At 46.8% G+C, this 16969-nt stretch overlaps 1 protein-coding gene across 1 annotated transcript in view; it reads left to right on the top strand.

The window, feature by feature from the left end:
* Positions 1 to 16214: 16214 nt before the first annotated feature.
* LYPD6 (LY6/PLAUR domain containing 6) overlaps positions 16215 to 16969 on the top strand; it is a 32683-nt gene continuing 31928 nt past the window's right edge. Inside the window, exon 1 of the mRNA XM_051623555.1 lies at positions 16215 to 16267. The gene's annotated coding sequence lies outside the window, so the exon portion shown is untranslated. The remainder of the gene's footprint in view (positions 16268 to 16969) is intronic.

Genomic DNA, 16969 nt, shown 5'->3' with positions numbered 1-16969 from the left:
CTCAGAGGTGTTACAAGGATATATTAGAAGGCACCAGGTCTGCTGAGGGCTTTAACCTCTAATTTTGCAACCAGCCTGAGTTTTTGAGCACCAGAAGCCGCCTTGAGAGAAGCTGTTCTGGGGTGTACAATTAACCAGGCACACTTATCTTCGCAGCCAGCTTTATGTCACCATGCCAGCCAGGCAACTCATGGTGTTAAAAATTCAACTTCTGGGCCACCCAAGTACCAAAGAGTCATTTCCAAACAAGGGAAGGGAGGTGATCCCTCTCAGTTAAATACCAGTTTCCCAGGGTCAGATTTTAAAGTTGCTACTTGGCAGCATTTTTTTTAAACACCCTCTATATTTCTAAGGAATTTTAAAATACCCTTTAAAAAAACCTGGTGAAAAGTAACAAAGTCAAACCTTTAGACTGGTCACTTGGCTGTAAGTCATTAAGCACACTTGAAAATACTATCCACAGAGAATGCAAATCATTCCTGTGGCTAATAAATCCCTGTGGGTTTATTGCTGCAGCTGCCAGAAACGCACTGAGGAGCAGATCTGTGAGTGTTTTAATCTTCTGACTCACCCTGGCTGAATTCAAGCAGGAGAACCAGCAGGAACATGCATTTCTCAGTGCAAATAAAAACGGAGCAATTTGTCTCACGTGAAAAAGCAGCTTCTCTGGTTTTTGTTCCCCTCCCTCTTGGTGTCACCAGCCCTAACGCAGGGACATGAGCTTCGCCTGAAGATGCAGCAAATGGTGCTGGTGAGGAGCTCTCTGGGGCCTCTGATTTTGTGCTGTGTTTTTTGTTTTCTGGGTGTTGCAGCTGAAGGCCAGAGCATCCTGTGTGACTGACGGGGAAGCCCTGGGATTGTCCTGGCGGATGGATCAGGTGGGGGCAGGTGACTGGTTGACACACACTGCTCTTCCAGCCTGTGCCTCGTGCAGTAGCTCAAGGTGAAATGCAGTCTCCTCTGAAGCTCTTAAGTGCAGAGCAATTACATAAAATTTGCTCAGCTCTTCCCTGTATCCGCTGAAATCTAAGCAAGGAAGAATGTGGCATTAGACACTAAGGTTGATTGGATCCTCGATAGGCCCCAGCAGCTCAATAGCTCTGTGTTTCCTCCCTGGATTTCTTCAGTATTCCCATTGTTAGTTTCAACTTGATAAATGCAAGGAGATAGTGCAAATGGAAGGCTGGGCTCTTTGATTTGTCTGAAGAGGGGGAAAAAAAATAAGCATTTTGCTGGTTTGCTGGCTAGTCAAAAAAAATCCCAGTTTTTTTCATTCTGAAGAAAAGCTGATTATTGATTTTCTAGTGTTTGTTTGCTGTGCTGTTGTGCCTTTTAAAGAACTAAACCTGATACTTGTGAGGAGGGGCAATCCAAAGGGTACTTATTTCCAAAAGCAGTGTAACCCTAGCGTGGGGCACTGATATGTGTGCAACAATGGTGTTATTCATGCCTGTCTTCAAAGATGGAAAATGAGAGATTAAATGGGCTCCCCTTCTGGGTTTGGGGAAATCAGGGCTGTGCTCCCTTCCACATTTTTATAGGAAATGATAGTGGGGAAAAGTGAAATAGTGTTGGTTTTTTCAATCTCCAAGCAGAGAAGCAAATGAAGTTAAATGATTTTATAAGCACTGGCAATACTGAAAATCAGATACAGAAATGGGGTGTAATACATCTGGTAATGTGCTGGGCCAACATGCTGTTTCTGCTGAACTGATCTGAGCTGCATGTTGGTGTTAATGCTTTGTTCTTCTAAACAGCTTATTGGGCTTTTGGGGACTTGTTTTTGATCTTTAGGGGGCGTTTGGTTTGGGTTTTTTTTTTTGCCTTACCACTCGAGATCTTATTCTCAAATGATTTCACTTAAAATTGGTTATTTCACTCTGGATGACATCTGAATGCTAGGACACTGGGTTTGACTTCCCTCACACTGTGGGTTTGAAAGTCCAGCTGCTGACCCCTGCATGTATGAAATGATCCATCTCTGTTTTGGAAAACCCAACCAGTGATGGTGACATGGTGGAACCAAGATGCCTTTCCTCAAAAAATTGCTTCATCATTTACTCCAGAGGGAGAGGGATGGCCCAAGTCAGAGCACACAACATTAAAGTAAGTTTTGCAGGAGCATTTCAGAGCTGATACTGCAGGAAAGCTCTCCCTGAAAATCCTGAGGTTTAGGTTTGCAGTTTGTGCTTTGGATCTGCCTTCCTGGGGCTGGAATCGTGCTCTCCCATTGCGTGTGGCTTGGAGCCATTTGGAGCAGCATCCAGCATGTCCTGCTTGGTTTGGTCCTGCCTGATGTTTGCTCATCTTGCCTTCAGACTGCTCTTGGTGCATAGTTTTTTCAGCCTCTCTGCAGAGTATCTACCTGCCCGGGCCCATGGGTGCACACCTGATGGGGTCGCCTTGGCTGCCTTTCATTCTTCTCCTGTTCCTGGGGCACGAATCTGCTCACCCTACAACTTCGTGTCTATGAAAGAGGAAAAATTCCCTTACTGATCTGTTTGTACTGAGAATCTGGGTTTTATAATCTTTATAGTCTTGGTTTTTGGTTTTCTTTTTTTTCTTCTTCTTCACTGCCCTTCAGAACACCTACGGGTGCCTGTTTTACAGACAAGGTAATGAAGGACCTGGTTTTGAGGGGCTGTGTGAAGTCTGGGATGAAAAGCAGGTGTTTGTCTCTAGTCATAGAATCATGGAACAGTTTGGGTTGGAAATGATCTAGTTCCAACCCCTGCCGTGGGCAGGGACACCTTCCATTAGACCAGCTGTGCCTTTCCCCCCCCCCCTAATTGAAAACAGGCTTTTTTCTTTCTTTTTTGTTTTTTTTTAAGGAAACTGTTGTGGATTCCTGTATTATTCATCACCACTGAAAATCTGAAGAAGGATCTGGGGCCTCAGCCCAGGTAGACCTGACAACACAGCCTGCCTGAGAGAAGTTTGCTGACTTGGAAAAGCCAAAGCAGGGTGCAGGGGCACTCTAAAATGTCAGAAAATACCTCATGCCAGTGGTGCAGGAGAGCAAAGGCACTGAGCTGCTGTGGGTCTGTATGGCACAGGGTGAGTTAAACCTCACCAGGGGTAAATGAAGCACTGCAGAAAAGGTAAGAGCAGGAGAAATATAGATTTGGGTTTTCAGGAGACTATTCAATGGGAAAATGCCCTTTCATTTGTCGTCCAGGAGAATGGGGTTAATTGTGAAACCCCAAGTGTGCCTGAATAAATGTCTCCATTAGTACAATATCATCTTTGTCATTAATCACGTTGCTTTAGCACAAGATGCTCTTGGCTTGAAGGAAGCTGGTTTCCCATTCCCCTCCCCCCCAGCTTCTGTTATTAATCTGAAGGACAGTTACCCCTTCCAGATGAACAAGATAAAACATTCATTAACTAATTGGAAAAACAAGTCAGAGCTTTCAGACACTGTTTGGAAACCCTCAGGGAAGGGGCTGGGACAGCTGAGCATTGTGAAGTTCAGCACTGTCCAAGCAGCGAGAGGTGGAGCAGATGTTCCACAGAGATGTGCTGACTGCAGAGGTTGTTCCAGTGGTGTTCTGGTGTCCTCATGGTAGGGATCATCTGCAGCCAGCTTGCTAATAGGTGCCAATGGTATTAGGGACCTCAAGAAGTCTCAGGTAGGTACAGAGGGATCTCTGCTCCCCACGCTCCTCAGGAGTCCTTGTCTCACCTGGACTGGAAGACCTCTGCTGAGGTTCTCTCCCCTGTCCAGCCTGAGCAGTTTTTGCTGCATTGGAAGTGTTCACATCGTTTGTCACCAGGCTGAATGGGTTGTCCCTTGGCTGTCAGTAGTGAACTTGCTCTTTCATTCTGTCTGAAAAGGTCCCTAGGTTGAGCAGCTCCCACACGTTAGACCTTCCTCTGGAGGTCGTGGGTTTCAGAGCTGCAACCTTTCTTGTTCTTCTGTGACACTTTTCATCCTCTGCTGGTTAAGCCTCTCTCTTACTCTCCTGTTCCTGCCCACTCCTAAAGTGATGTCGTGGGAGGATGTGGGTGCCTTCAGGGCAAGAGGCTCTGGGGAGCAGAATGGGGGTGGCCAGAGGTGAAAGCAGCCAGAGATGGTGGCAGAAGAGTGTGTGTGTGAGGCTGAAGGCAATGGGGAAAGAACCAAAGAGCCCGGTGCAGGCCATGATCTGCAGCAATGTGTGCACTTCTGGAGGACAGCCCCACTTCAGCAGGTTTGCTTCAAGAAAGCAGAATGGTTAGGTTAGCAAGGTGGTCTGGATTGTCTGGGGAGAGATGAGGGCATCTCCTGGAGGGACCTACCTGTGCTGTGGGAAGGGCAGTGGGGCCACCCTCAGAGCATGGTGGCTTCTCAGGTTTGGGAGAACCAGGAGAGTTAACCCTCTAACCTTTCAAAAAGCCAGTGTAAGCTTTTGTACCTCCCTACCTCTGCTTTTGCCAGAAGTGGAGCTGTGGTGGTTCTTGCAGACTCTGGTTCCACTGTCCTGCCCAGCCACCTCGTCTGTCTGCTGCTTCCACCATTCTGACTTGGTTCTTTACCTTTATACAACTTTGCAGCATTTCTAGTGTTTGATCTAGAAACTTCTTCACTGCAGGAGTAATTAAACACTGACAAAGGCTGCCCAGGGAGGTGGTTGAATCCCCATCCCTGGAGGTGTTTTAAAAGCTGTGTAGATGTGGTGCTGAGGGACATGGTTTAAGCGCTGGACTTGACAGAGTTGGGTTAATGGTTGGTAGAGTTGGCTAATGGTTGGAGTCAATGTTCTTAAAGGTCTTTTCCAAACAGAATGATTCTGTGGTCTTCAGCTCACTTCTTACCTATCTTCTGTTAGTAATGATGGGCTTTATTTGGAGCTGACCTCCTGATGGGGAAGTGCTACCTAGGAGTGTTGCTGCCTGGGGTGGGGGTGCTCACCAGCTCCATGTGTTGTAGCTGTAGATCCTCAGCACCTTCTGATCTTCCAGGGTGAACAACTAAACCCTCCATTTCTTGTATGAGCTTCAAGACCTCAATGAGAGCCATTCTCCCCCCTAGCTACGGGTCTAGATAACCCTCTAATGAGTCTCTTCCAGCTGCCAGCTGGCCTGGATCCCAGGCTAAAACTATTTTAAGCATACTTGTAAATTTGAGCATGTGAGTAACCCAACTGAATTAAACTCATATTTTGGAGCTGGGCCATGGTAGAAGAGCTTTGTGGCTGTGAATGAGGCATTCCTGTCCTCGTTCAGATACGTGCTTGATTAATGTGCTTGGCTGTCCTGATGCTGAGCACTCAGAGCATTAATTATTCCTGAACAGGGGGGGGGTTTGTGGCAGTTCCTTTTGGTGTGAAACTATGTGATCTCAGTGATGAAAATCTCTGGGATGGAAATAGGCTGGAGATGATTGGTTGTCATGATGCTATTTTAGGAACAGAGTGATTCAAGTAGCAGCAAATGAGCTTGAAGAACATGCAAAAAAAAACCCCCACAACCTGGTGTCCCTTCCACTGGAGCAATGTCTCAGATTCAATATTTGATATTCATCACCAAGATGTGAAGGAAAAAAAAATGCATCTGTATTTCCAATGCTCCAGGTAGAAACACATTGAGTATTTTTTAAGAATGCCAGTCAATCAAAAGTAGTTGGAAAGCAGCACCTGGCAGCCTGATTGCAAAAGTTAGTACAATTTTTTTTTGGAGGGGAGGGAAAAAAGCTGGATTGCAGTGGGGTTTCCTGAGTTTTGCAGTCTGGGGAGCATCTGTGTTGCTCAGCTACTATTGTGCTGGTGTTTGTGGTAGATCTCATCTCACGTTCCTCCCCCCTGGCTGTGGATCCCTGTCTCTCCCAGGTGGGAGCTTTTGTCTTGGCCCTGATGCAGTTTTGCAGCTCCTCTGGTTCCTGCAGCAGAGCAGCCTGCTGGGCTCCCTGGCTGTTAGCATCAGCTGGATGCTGAGGACTCAACAGATAGCAGAGGCTGTGTTTATTTTCCAGGTTCATTATAAGTCCCTCAAAATACTGCCTGCCCACCCATTAGATAAGAAGATTCCTAGGTAATGTTCTAATCCCACAGTGCCATATAAATGTTTCCTAGAAATTCCTCTTACTAGTATGAACAGAGTTATTGAACAACTGACGGGTGACATCTGGGAGTGTTTTGTTTACGGTTTTACACGCCTTGTCCTTCTATTTAGAAGTTAATATGTTGACCATCTATGTATTTTTTTCCTCCTTTTAAACCACTCTGGACCTCTTGCAGCCCTCCTTCGTGGGCTTGTGTGTGTGCCCAAAGCCAGAGTGGGTCAGAGCATTAAAGCAGCTGACACTTGGTCCTTCATTCTGTGTGACAGTCACTAAATCCAAGTGCTTGATTGGGAACTCATAGAATCATAGACTGCTTGGGGTGGGAAGGGACCTGAAAGCTCATCCAGTCCCCCCCTGCATGGGCAGGGACACCTCCCACCAGCCCAGGCTGCTCCAAGCCCCAACCAACCTGCCCTTCAACACATCCAGGGATGGGGCAGCCACAGCTTCCCTGGGCAACCTGGGCCAGGGTCTCACCACCTTCATAGTTAAGAATTTCTTCCTAAGATCTCATCTCAGTCTCCCCTCTTTCAGCTTGAAGCTGTTCCCTTCATCCTACCACTCAAAAAATCCCTCCCCAGCTTTCCTGGAGTCCTTTCAGGTATTGGAATGTGCTCTCAGGTCTCCCTGATGCCTTCTCTTCTCCAGATTGAACAACCCTTTGGAAAAATGATCAGGATCCTGGGAAAAAAAAGGAGAGCTTCCCAAACAGAGGAGAAGTCTGTTTGTATCAGTGTGCACAGAACTGTCAAGAACAATAATTACAAGTTTTTTGGGGAGCACTTTTACCAGCTCCCCCCCTGGTTTAGCTCTGGGCTTGGCAGAGTTGGGTTAATGGTTGGACTCAGTGATCTTGAAGATCTTTCCCAACCAAATCAATTCTGTGATTCTACCAGAAACTCTCAGCCCAAAACTGTGTCAGCAAAGTGGAAGAAAAACACAGCTGGGGTTTTGTAGCTCTGCTGCAGTCTCTGTCCTTGGTGACTCGTAGACTCATTCACTCCAGCTCACCACAAGAGCAACATAACCAGATCAGAGCTGGACTGGCCATCTTTGCATTGAAACTCTCCAAGCTTATCTCATCCTCTCTCATAAAGACTCTTTTTAGCCAGCTTGGGAGCAGCTTAAAAGAAAATTAAGAAAACAAAGATGCAATCTGGGAGTGACATATCATAATGAGACCTTTCAGTCTCTCAAACTTTCTCATTAACTTGCACCAAATGCAGACTTCAAAAATCACAAAAGGATTTTCTCTCATAGCCCATAAGTGGTCTGTGCTTAGAGTACATCACATTGTCTCCATCTTCTTGGCTTCTTCCCAAAGCAGCTTCTTTTGGCATGCTACAGTTGATGGGAATGATATTGCAGGAAGAACAAAGTGCAGTTTTTCTGAAGGAAATAATAAATCTGCTGTGGGCTTTCAAAGCAAGCTGACACAATCAGCAAGTCATTTTTTTTCCTTTTTTTTTTTTTTTTTTTTAAGAATGTAGGAAGAACACAGATGTTATTTGGGATCATTAACATCTTAACTATAAAGTCATGCGAAGCATTTCCCAGTGGCTTTTCCCCCCTTTTGTTTATTTTCTTATTTTATTACACTCAAAGGTTTGTGTGTTTTTCATCCTGTGCATCACAGAATCACAGAGTTGTTGAGGCTGGAAAAGACCTTTAAGACCACCAAGCCCAGCCTATGACCAACACCACCACATCAGCCAGACCATGGCACCAAGTGCCACCTCCAGCTTTTCCTTGAGCACCTCCAGGGATGGTGCCTCCACCACTTCTCTGGGAAGTCCATTCCAGTGTCTGATCACCCTTTCCATGAGGAAGTGCTTCCTGATATCCAACCTAAACCTCCCCTGGAGCAGCTTCAGGCCAGGCCTTCTCATCTTGTCACCAGTTCCTAGGTGAAGAGTCCAACCCCAGCTGACTACACCTTCAGGTAGTTGTAGAGAGTGATCAGGTCTTCCCTGAGTCTCCTCTTCTCCAGGCTAAACAACCCCAGCTCCTTCAGCCTCTCCTCCTAAGACTTTCCCTCCAGTCCCTTCACCAGCCTCATTGATCTTTCCAGCATCACCAGCATCTCAAGATCTTTCTCGCAGTGAGGGGCCCAGAACTGGACACAGGACTCGAGGTGAGGTCTCACCAGTGCTGAGCACAGGGGGAGAATCCCATCCCTACTCCTGCTGGCCACACTATTCCTGATACAAGCCAGGATACCTTCTGGGCCACCTGGGAACACTGCTGGCTCCTGTTCAACCAGTTGTCAACCAGTGCTTTCAGGTCCCTCTCTCTGCTGGGCTGCTCTCCAGCCACTCTTCCCCAGCCTGTAGCACTGCAGGGGGTTGTGGCAACATCATGTTGCAGTTAAATTGCTTGTATGGTTGTCTGAACAACTACTGCTGAATATACATATATATATATTTTTTAAAAATCTGCTTGTCCTTCCACCATTTAGTATTTTATCTCTTTCATGTCTGAGCCCAAAGGAGACACGTAGCTGAAGAGCAACTCTGTCTGCAAAACAAGGGCAGCCCACGACGTGGTTAGGTTGCTGACATTGGATATCCAGAAAGTTCGACCTAAAAGCAAGTGGCAAAGCCCAAGGGGATTAGAAAATGTGAATCCACTGGTGGAATTTAGCTGGGGAAAAAGAGAGTTCAGCCTCAGTGGACATTGGATCAGGTGCTTCATGAAGTTGGGTGTTGAGTGTCAAACCGAAGGAGGGCTCCTTGCTTTGGGGCACCCTGTGGATCAGCTGGTCCTAACGAAGGCTGGGACTGGCTGCAAATGAAAAGGTCACATTTCTCTCACTCCTAGAATCTTGCTAAATCCTTCAGGATTTCCAGGCTGGCACCGTTTCCACAGGCAGGAGATCTAGTTGCATGTCCCTGTATTTTTACTGTTTCTTCCATCTTTGCTCCACTTTGTTGTGTCTTCTGCTGCTTATCTCTGCACCTGCTTTAAAGACTTTTTCCCTGAGGGAAGAATATAAAACTTGTCAGTTTAACCACCTTTGGTATTTTCTTTAATCCATCTTTCCCCCCCCCCCTTTTTTTTTTTTTTTTTAGTTTAGTGAATCATCACAGACTGGTTTGAGTTGGAAGGGACCTTAAAGATCATTGAGTTCCAACCCTCCTGCATGGGCAGGGACACCTCCCACAACCCTTGTGCTTCATCAAGTACAAATAAATAAATGTTGTCAATAGCCAGCCATGAATATCAGAAACGATTCACAATTTTCTTCAGGTGATCTTTTTTCCTCTTAAGAAACCAGATGGATCATCTCCAGAAAACTCAGGTGGTTTTGCATCTGAATGTTTTGGTGCATTTGCAAATGGAGACACGCTCTGGGTACCTTGCCCAGAGGGATTGTACTTGACAGCAGTGGTTTTTCTTGCTCCTCTAGAAGGGAAGGTGAAAACCCAGTGCTACACAGAGATAGAATATGGTTATTTTATGGAAAGGTGAGGTTATTTATCACAGAACCTACATGCTCCTTCCTGTGTGGTGTGCATGCACACACTCGTGTAAATCTGCAATGATCTCACCAATCCACTCTTTTTTAAATTCAGGGAAGAAGCAGGAATGCCTGGGTTGGGTTTCACAGTGGTTTAAGTTACAAAACAGAGCTGTGGGTTTGTTATTTACCAAACCCCACCTTGTTATGTACCAAACCCCACCAGAAATGAAACCACCAGGCAGACAAAAGGTGTGGTAGGGCTGTTGGAGGTGACACATGCACAGGGACACTGCGTGTGGGGAGAGAGGTGGGTGATGTGTCGGTCTTGGGTAAATGTGCTGCTCCTTGCAAAAGAAATGGCCTTATCATCGTCCACGTGGTTAAACAGTTTTATTGTTTCCATCACCCTAAACTGTAGGACATCCTACCTGTTTTCTGCCTGTTTCTCTGAAGTGCCGATCAAGAGTTTCCAAACATCTCTTCATTTCTTTGTGGGTTGCTGGTCTGAGAGATTTGTCAAGCAAAGGAGATGGATTTGATTTCATAGAATCATGAAATTATTTGGGTTGGAAGGGACCTTAAAGCTCATCCAGTCCCAACCCCCTGCCATGGGCAGGGACACCTCCCACCAGCCCAGGTTGCTCCAAGCCCCATCCAACCTGCCCTTCAACACTGCCAGGGATGGGGCAGCCACAGCTTCTCTGGGCAACCTGGGCCAGGGTCTCACCACCTTCATAGTGAAGAATTCTTTCCTAATGTCTAATTTTCTTACCCATTACTGTGTTTTGCTTTCCATCCTCTCCCTGTCTCTCCAGTTGGAGATAATGTTTCTTTTTACTGAGCAGGTAACTGAAGGAGCTAATGTTTCTTCTCACCATGCTGGGGAGGTGAAGTGATGCTGCCACAACCCACTGCTGACCCCAGGAGTGTTGGGAGGCTTAATTAGTCACATTTTGTGCCATGCTTTGACAGACCCTGATCAAAGGCACAACAGGCATATGAACTATTATCATGCTGATGGTAAATCAATGTTAATGTTGCAATACTGCAACGCAGGGCAGAAAGAGGAAAAATAGCCAGAAATCTTCTCCTGGGGGAATTAAAGCTGTCAACAAATCCTTCAGAGCTCTCCTGGCAAGTGTGTTTGTGTGTGTGTGTGTCTCTGTGTGTCTGCATTTTCACACAGATCCCAGAGAGACTTAATGGGCTACAGAGCAATCAGGTTTATTTCCATTTTTCCACCAGCCCATAAGGAACTGCCACAGTGCCTCAAACCAAACCCTCTCATTAGTCTCCTTATTAGTTTTCACTCTAGCAAATAAATTAATGGTGCTACTAGTAGCTAGGAATAGGCCAGCAGGGTCTCTTGCATGCCTGTCACACATTTTTCCCTGCTCTTTGCAAAAAAGACAATTGAACCCCCATTTTATTTGACTAAATGTCCTTTTTGTCTTTTTTTTAATCCTTGTCTTTTCATGCTTCTGTGTTTTTTCTGGCTGCTGCTGACCCAGAAGTGCACTATCTGGGCAGCACCCTTCCTCGGGCAGAAAGGCTCCTGAGGGTAGCCTCTCCAGTTGATACCCAGCTCTGGGATTCCCTTCGTGGTGCAGAGGTGTCTCCTGCCAGAGACAAAGGCAGCAAAGGAAAACCACCCCAAGTTGTTTGCTGAAGGGTTGTTCTTGGTGGGTACCACGGGCACGCTGAAACCGTGGCTGATAAATTAGCATGTTGGTAAAACATGCCACACACCTTCAACCTTTGCTTGGGAAATGGAACATTGTGGAGCTGCTCCTGAGTGTTCTGGTGGCTGCTCCTTGGCTGGAGCTTCTGCCCTGTGCTCCTTAGGGACCTGGCCACCTTTGATCTGTTTTTTTTTTAAATTATTATTTTAAACTCAACCTTCTGTCTGTGGGATAAAATCTTATACACGAAGATTTTGGGCATGTCCATGCTTCTGCTGTGGCACAGAACCCTGCTCTGGCTAATTTATCTACTGTCTTGTCAGGCAGAGGATGGCAGGTCCTCAAGGATATGTCACCCAACGATGGTTTGTCTTAAATCTCTTCCCCCTCCTCTTGTTTCTCCATGTGGTGTTACCCCCTTGCCCTTGAAACACTTCTGCTTTTGCTCCCCAACTTTTCTTTACCTGCCCATCCCTCTGCAGGCCTTTTCTCTTTCTTGCCTGTAGTATTTTCTTGTTTGTATGAAATACTGAGGGGTTTTTAAGTGTAGTGTGTTGTTCTGTTAAGCCACACTCTCTCAAAGGGACATCCAAAAGGAATTGTATTTGCAAGTTATCACTGAAAATGAAATAATTCTCTTTTTGATGCTGCTCTGGTGGTTGGGGTGTTGGGGTGGCTGCAGGTAGAACAAATATTTGATAGGATTTTTCTCTTTCTTTTAGTAATGTTTGAACCAGGAAAGTCTGAAGTGAAATGAAGGATACAGGAATGCCCAGTTTCACAGAATCATGGAATCATTTTGGTTGGAAAAAAACCTTTAAGATCACTAAGTCCAACCATTACCCCAGCACTGCCAAGTCCAGCACTAAACCATGTCCCTCAGCACCTCATCTACACAGCTTCTAAGTACCTGTTCTTCATAAAATGTTGTGATTTAATAGTGGGTTCCTAGTTTCACTACTGGGAAAGTAATTTCCAAATGCCACAGTAAACCTGTAGATATTTACCTTAATTTCCTTTGTAGGACTGGAAAATTCAGTCATGCTGATAAAGAAAGGACACCCATGTAGACCACTCGTTCACTCTTCTGGCTCTGGGTATCTGTTGTACATTATTAAGTGTTGTTAATTATGTCACTGATTCTGTATGAAACCAAGGAGTGTTTGGGCATGCAGGAGTATTTGTAATATAAAAGCTCTGAGAGCCTGGCATATGTCTCCAAGCTATTGGCCTTGAATCTTCTATCAAATAGGACAGTTGGGTAGAATTTTGGAGGCAACTGAACTTGGAAGTTTCAGAACTCAATGCTTTCAGTAGTGTTCCTTTGGTGGGAAGTTTAATAACCTTGTCATTGATTTTGGTTTTTTTCTCGCTGAGACTGAAAAACTCCAGCTCTAATTCCACCAAAGCCAAGGGTTAACAGTTTCCTCATACTTTGTCTTCCAAAATTGGCTAAATGAAGCAGGTTATAGAAAATGGGCAACTGTGCCTTCTGGGGGCTGCCTGCTTCTGCAACAACTGCCACGTTCTTTCAGAAACCCCCAGATGTCTGGATCAGCACATAAGGGTGACTGGAAGTTGCAGAAGGTTTTTGAAAAAGGATATAGCAAAATTTATTGTAGACAGAGGTGTTGTATCTGTTGCTGGTGGAGGAGCACCATAAGTAGAAGTCATAAGGTACACTTTGTAGGGGAGTTACTGCTCTGAGACACAGATGTAAAGTTCAGCCTGGTGCCTCAGCTAGGGTAGGTCATGATGGACACAGAGAATGAAATGATAATAGTCCTGGTGTAGCTGTTTTCCCAGTGTCCACAGGGAATTGGACGAATCTGATTTAGCAGTGCTAAGAGCCACAGATGCACACTGCTGTGTGCATGAGCTGTGTGCAGCTGAGGAAACAGCTTTCATGTTCCCCAGCTCTGAAGTGAGCATTCATCCCCCACCACGAGCAGGGGGTGAACCAAACGCATTGAAAGTGGGCACAGAAGCCAAGGGCTGTGCTGAAGATCCTGTGAAGTAGTGGTGGGTTTTCATGCCTGGCCTGTTAGGAAGTGTCTGGAGAGATGTGAAAATGCCAATCTATTTTTACACACTGCACAAAGGCAGGGTCACAGCAGCCAGGCCCCCAGAAATCCCCCCAAGCCTTGCTGGAAGAACAGATGTCATTGATTCGTTTGTCCACTCTAAAGCCAAACCAGGAGTTGCTGCCAAGAGAACCAATGTTGCCGGCTGGTTTTGTCTATGATTGTTAGTTCTTTCATGTGATCTTCTAAATTAATAACAGCTATTAATAGCTGGCCTTTAATGCCCCAGGATTTAACTTGGTGGGAGGCACCAGAGTGGTCCCTTGGACCATTGGGGTTATTTCCTGCTCCTGAGCCCACCTTAACCATCACATCAGTGCTCAGCATTCACCAAGGGATGCACATGATGCCTGGTTGTGGTGAGCAACCCTCCTTAGGAGAAACAAATCTCTCTCACAATAAATTACCTAGCTTTTGTATGGTTAACAGCAATTATTTCTGTAATCCTCAAGTCTGTGTGGGACTCTGGAAAGGCTTTACAATTTGTTTCATAACTGACGTAATTTTACGAGTTATTTTAACGATGCTTTTACACCCAAAGTTTCCAGGCTGTTTGAAATTATTTTATACATGAATGCCAAGTCAACGTAGGTGCACCTTCCATGAGTACTGGTGGGGTGAGTTGGAATAAACTGATTCATAGAATCAGAGAATGGTGAAGGTTGAAAGGGACCTTAAAGATCACCAGGTTCCAACCCCCCTGCCATGAGTTCATTATAACCCTTTTGCCATGAGACGTTTTGACCTCGTCATCTCCCTGCAAGGCCTTTGTAACCTTCAGGAGACTTACAGCCCTTCTAATCCTGATACTCTTGTGGCATTTCTTGCCAGTCCTTTTTTAAACTTCTCATCTTCCTGATGCTTTGCTGCTCCTTTTGTCTTCCCTTCAGAGCACTCCTTGCCTGCATTGTTTGGGTTGATTCCTTGGGATGATTCACAAGCACTGACAGCTCCAGCCCAAGGAATCTGTTCCTATTAATGGCATTTGTGGGAGTAATTATGAAAATAATTACTTATGTGGTATTAAATCCTGTGCATCAGGCTGGGGTTTCTCAGTCTGAAGGGTGGTCTCTGAGCTGAGCCAGGAGCTGTGTCCCAGGGTGGCCACCCTCAGGTAGCCATGCTCAGTGTCTGTTCCACTCTCTCAACCTTGTTTTCTCGGTAGCTCCCTGAAAAGGAATCATACAGTCGTGGAATCACAGAATGGTTTGGGTTGGAAGGGGCTTTAAAGATCATCTCATTCCAACCCCCCTGCATGGGCAGGGACACCTCCCACCAGCCCAGGCTGCTCCAAGCCCCATCCAACCTGCCCTTCAACACTGCCAGGGATGGGGCAGCCACAGCTTCCCTGGGCAACCTGGAACCTCACCACCCTCACAGCCAAGAATATCTTCCTGAGATCTCATCTAAATCCTTCTCTGCCCATTTGTTTGTGGGGTGAGGCTGGCTGCCTCCTCAGTCCACAGAGGACTTTCAGTGCACAGCTAGTTTTACAGCCACCACCCAATGCCATCTCTGACCCCAGAGAGCAAACCCTGTTGGATGCCCTCCCTGGGGACAATGCCCCATATCCCCTTGCTCCCTCCTCCCCTGGGCTGCCTGGCTCCTGTCCTCTCCATCCCAGCACTGCCTGCTCAGCACCAAGATTCTTCCACACCCAAGCCTGACTAAGGTTTTACGCCCAGAGCTGGCATCTGCCTTTCAAATCACCTGCCCAAGAGCAGCTCATGGTCCAGAAACACTCAGCAGCTCTGGTCCCACAGCAGGGTGAGGGTGAGGACTTTGTCCTGCCCGTGCAGGGTTTGGTCCTCGCATTCCTGGAGCTCTGTAGTTATTACTTGGCCTGCTAAACCATTTCTCCCTTTCCCAGTCACTTCTAGAAGTTCTTCAGCCCTTATCTGGTTTGTGGGATAGAGCAATCTAAGGAAGTCAGCCCTCGACTGTAATTTTTTTTCACCAAATCCCTGCTCCATCATGGACTATTTTCCCAGCAAAACTCTAAGAAACATTTGCAATGAAGATTTTTACAATATCAACCCTACGAGGAAAGCACAGATCTCTCCAAGGTGCCACGTAGGTAAATAATAACCAATTAATTCAAGACCTGGCTCTGACTTTTCCAGCGAGTGAGCAAGGGTTCTATCAACAGAGCAACTCTTAAAAAAGGGAATTACACACACAGGCAGACACACGTGGCAGTCCTCAGAAACCACGTTGGAGGACTCTTGGAGTGAGCTCAAGTTTTGCAGCTGATATTCCCATACAGGTGGCAGGAGGAAGCAGGAGCTGCTCGGAGCAGGAAAGACCGGTGGAGCCCCTGATTTGTCTTGGGATGGGAAAGAAGGGGACAGGTTGTGTGGCTTCTCCCATTGGGAAGAGCATTCCCAGCTTTAATGAGCAGCTTTCAGCTGGCAGCCAATGCTGATTTCATTTCATACTAATGCTTTTTTTTTTTTCTTTTTTAATGAACTGTTGCTTAGTCTGTTTTGAATACTTTCTGCATGCTTAATTAACCTACCGAAATGAATTAAGTGGTGTTGTTAAACTCGAGGCTGGTATGTACAAACAGAAGGCTGGCAGGCAGGGCTCTTCTTCAATATTTTATCTAATCTTTGCGTTCTCAAGGTCGGGGCATTGCTTGCTATCTAAACCCCACTTAACTGAGCTAAAATGTGATGTCATGCTTCTCTAAGTACGTGTAGGTATTTTGGTGCAGTCTGTTGAGAAACAGCCTCGAATGCAGGCGAGATAGACGTAATTACCCTCTTTTAATGATAACGAAACCCACTTGCAGTTGGCAGGAGATGAAAACCCGCAGCCTCCTGTGGGGAGTTTTGCTGGAGCGCAGCGTTTCTGTCCCATGACGCCGGGATGAACGGGCGTGATTCAGCCCTCGGGAAGACACTCCCAGCTGGAGCAGGCAGAAGCTGCTCACGATTGACCCCTGCGAAGAGCAGCACTAGCCCCTCGGAGCGGGAAAACTGCTGGGAATAAGGTAACCCGGCGGGCAGGAGCGGTGAGAGCTCTCGGAAGGCAGGCTGCAACCCTGCTCCCTCTTTGCCTCCTCTCCCCCAGAGCTCCTTCCCCCACGCCTCGGCATTTGCGCCTTATTTTTAAAAGCGTCTTACGATTGAGCACGGATTTTTTTAGTATTTTTAAATATTTCCCCCCCCCACCACCCTGCAAAGGAGCAGAATAACGACAGGGTTGTTAGATGCCTGGGTAGGAATGTTTTGAAGTCATCCAGCAGCTGATTTTTTTTTACCCAAGATAAAACCCGGCGCAAATCCCGATCCCCCCCTCTTCAAGAGGAGCGGAGCCGGGTCGGGCCATGGGTGGGAGGAGCCCCTAGACCCCCCCCTCCCCCCCAACAACCGGGGGTCGGGACCCCCCAACAACCGGGGGTCGGGACCGGGGGCAGCGACCGGCCAGGGGGGTTTTGGGGCGGCGGCCGCGGGGACCCTCAGCAGCCGCGATGGAAACCCCTCCCGAGCCACCGGGAAGCACCCCCGAAAGGTACAGCTCTATCCATACTGCCTAAAATCTCTCCTTCCCCACCTTTTTCTTGCCCCGCACCACCCTCCCCCCCCCCCCGTTTTGTCTTTTTTTCCAGCCAAGGAAAAGGCGGCCGCCTGCGTCGGGAAGTCAGGAGGGGGTTTAAAACAAAAGCGGGGTGCCCGTCGCTCCTTTCAGGGAG

Source organism: Apus apus, chromosome 6 (genome assembly GCF_020740795.1).
Source record: "Apus apus isolate bApuApu2 chromosome 6, bApuApu2.pri.cur, whole genome shotgun sequence".
Taxonomy (NCBI): Eukaryota; Metazoa; Chordata; class Aves; order Apodiformes; family Apodidae; genus Apus; species Apus apus.
The sequence above is the reverse complement of the archived record's forward strand: the minus strand, read 5'-3'. Positions and strand labels throughout refer to the sequence as shown.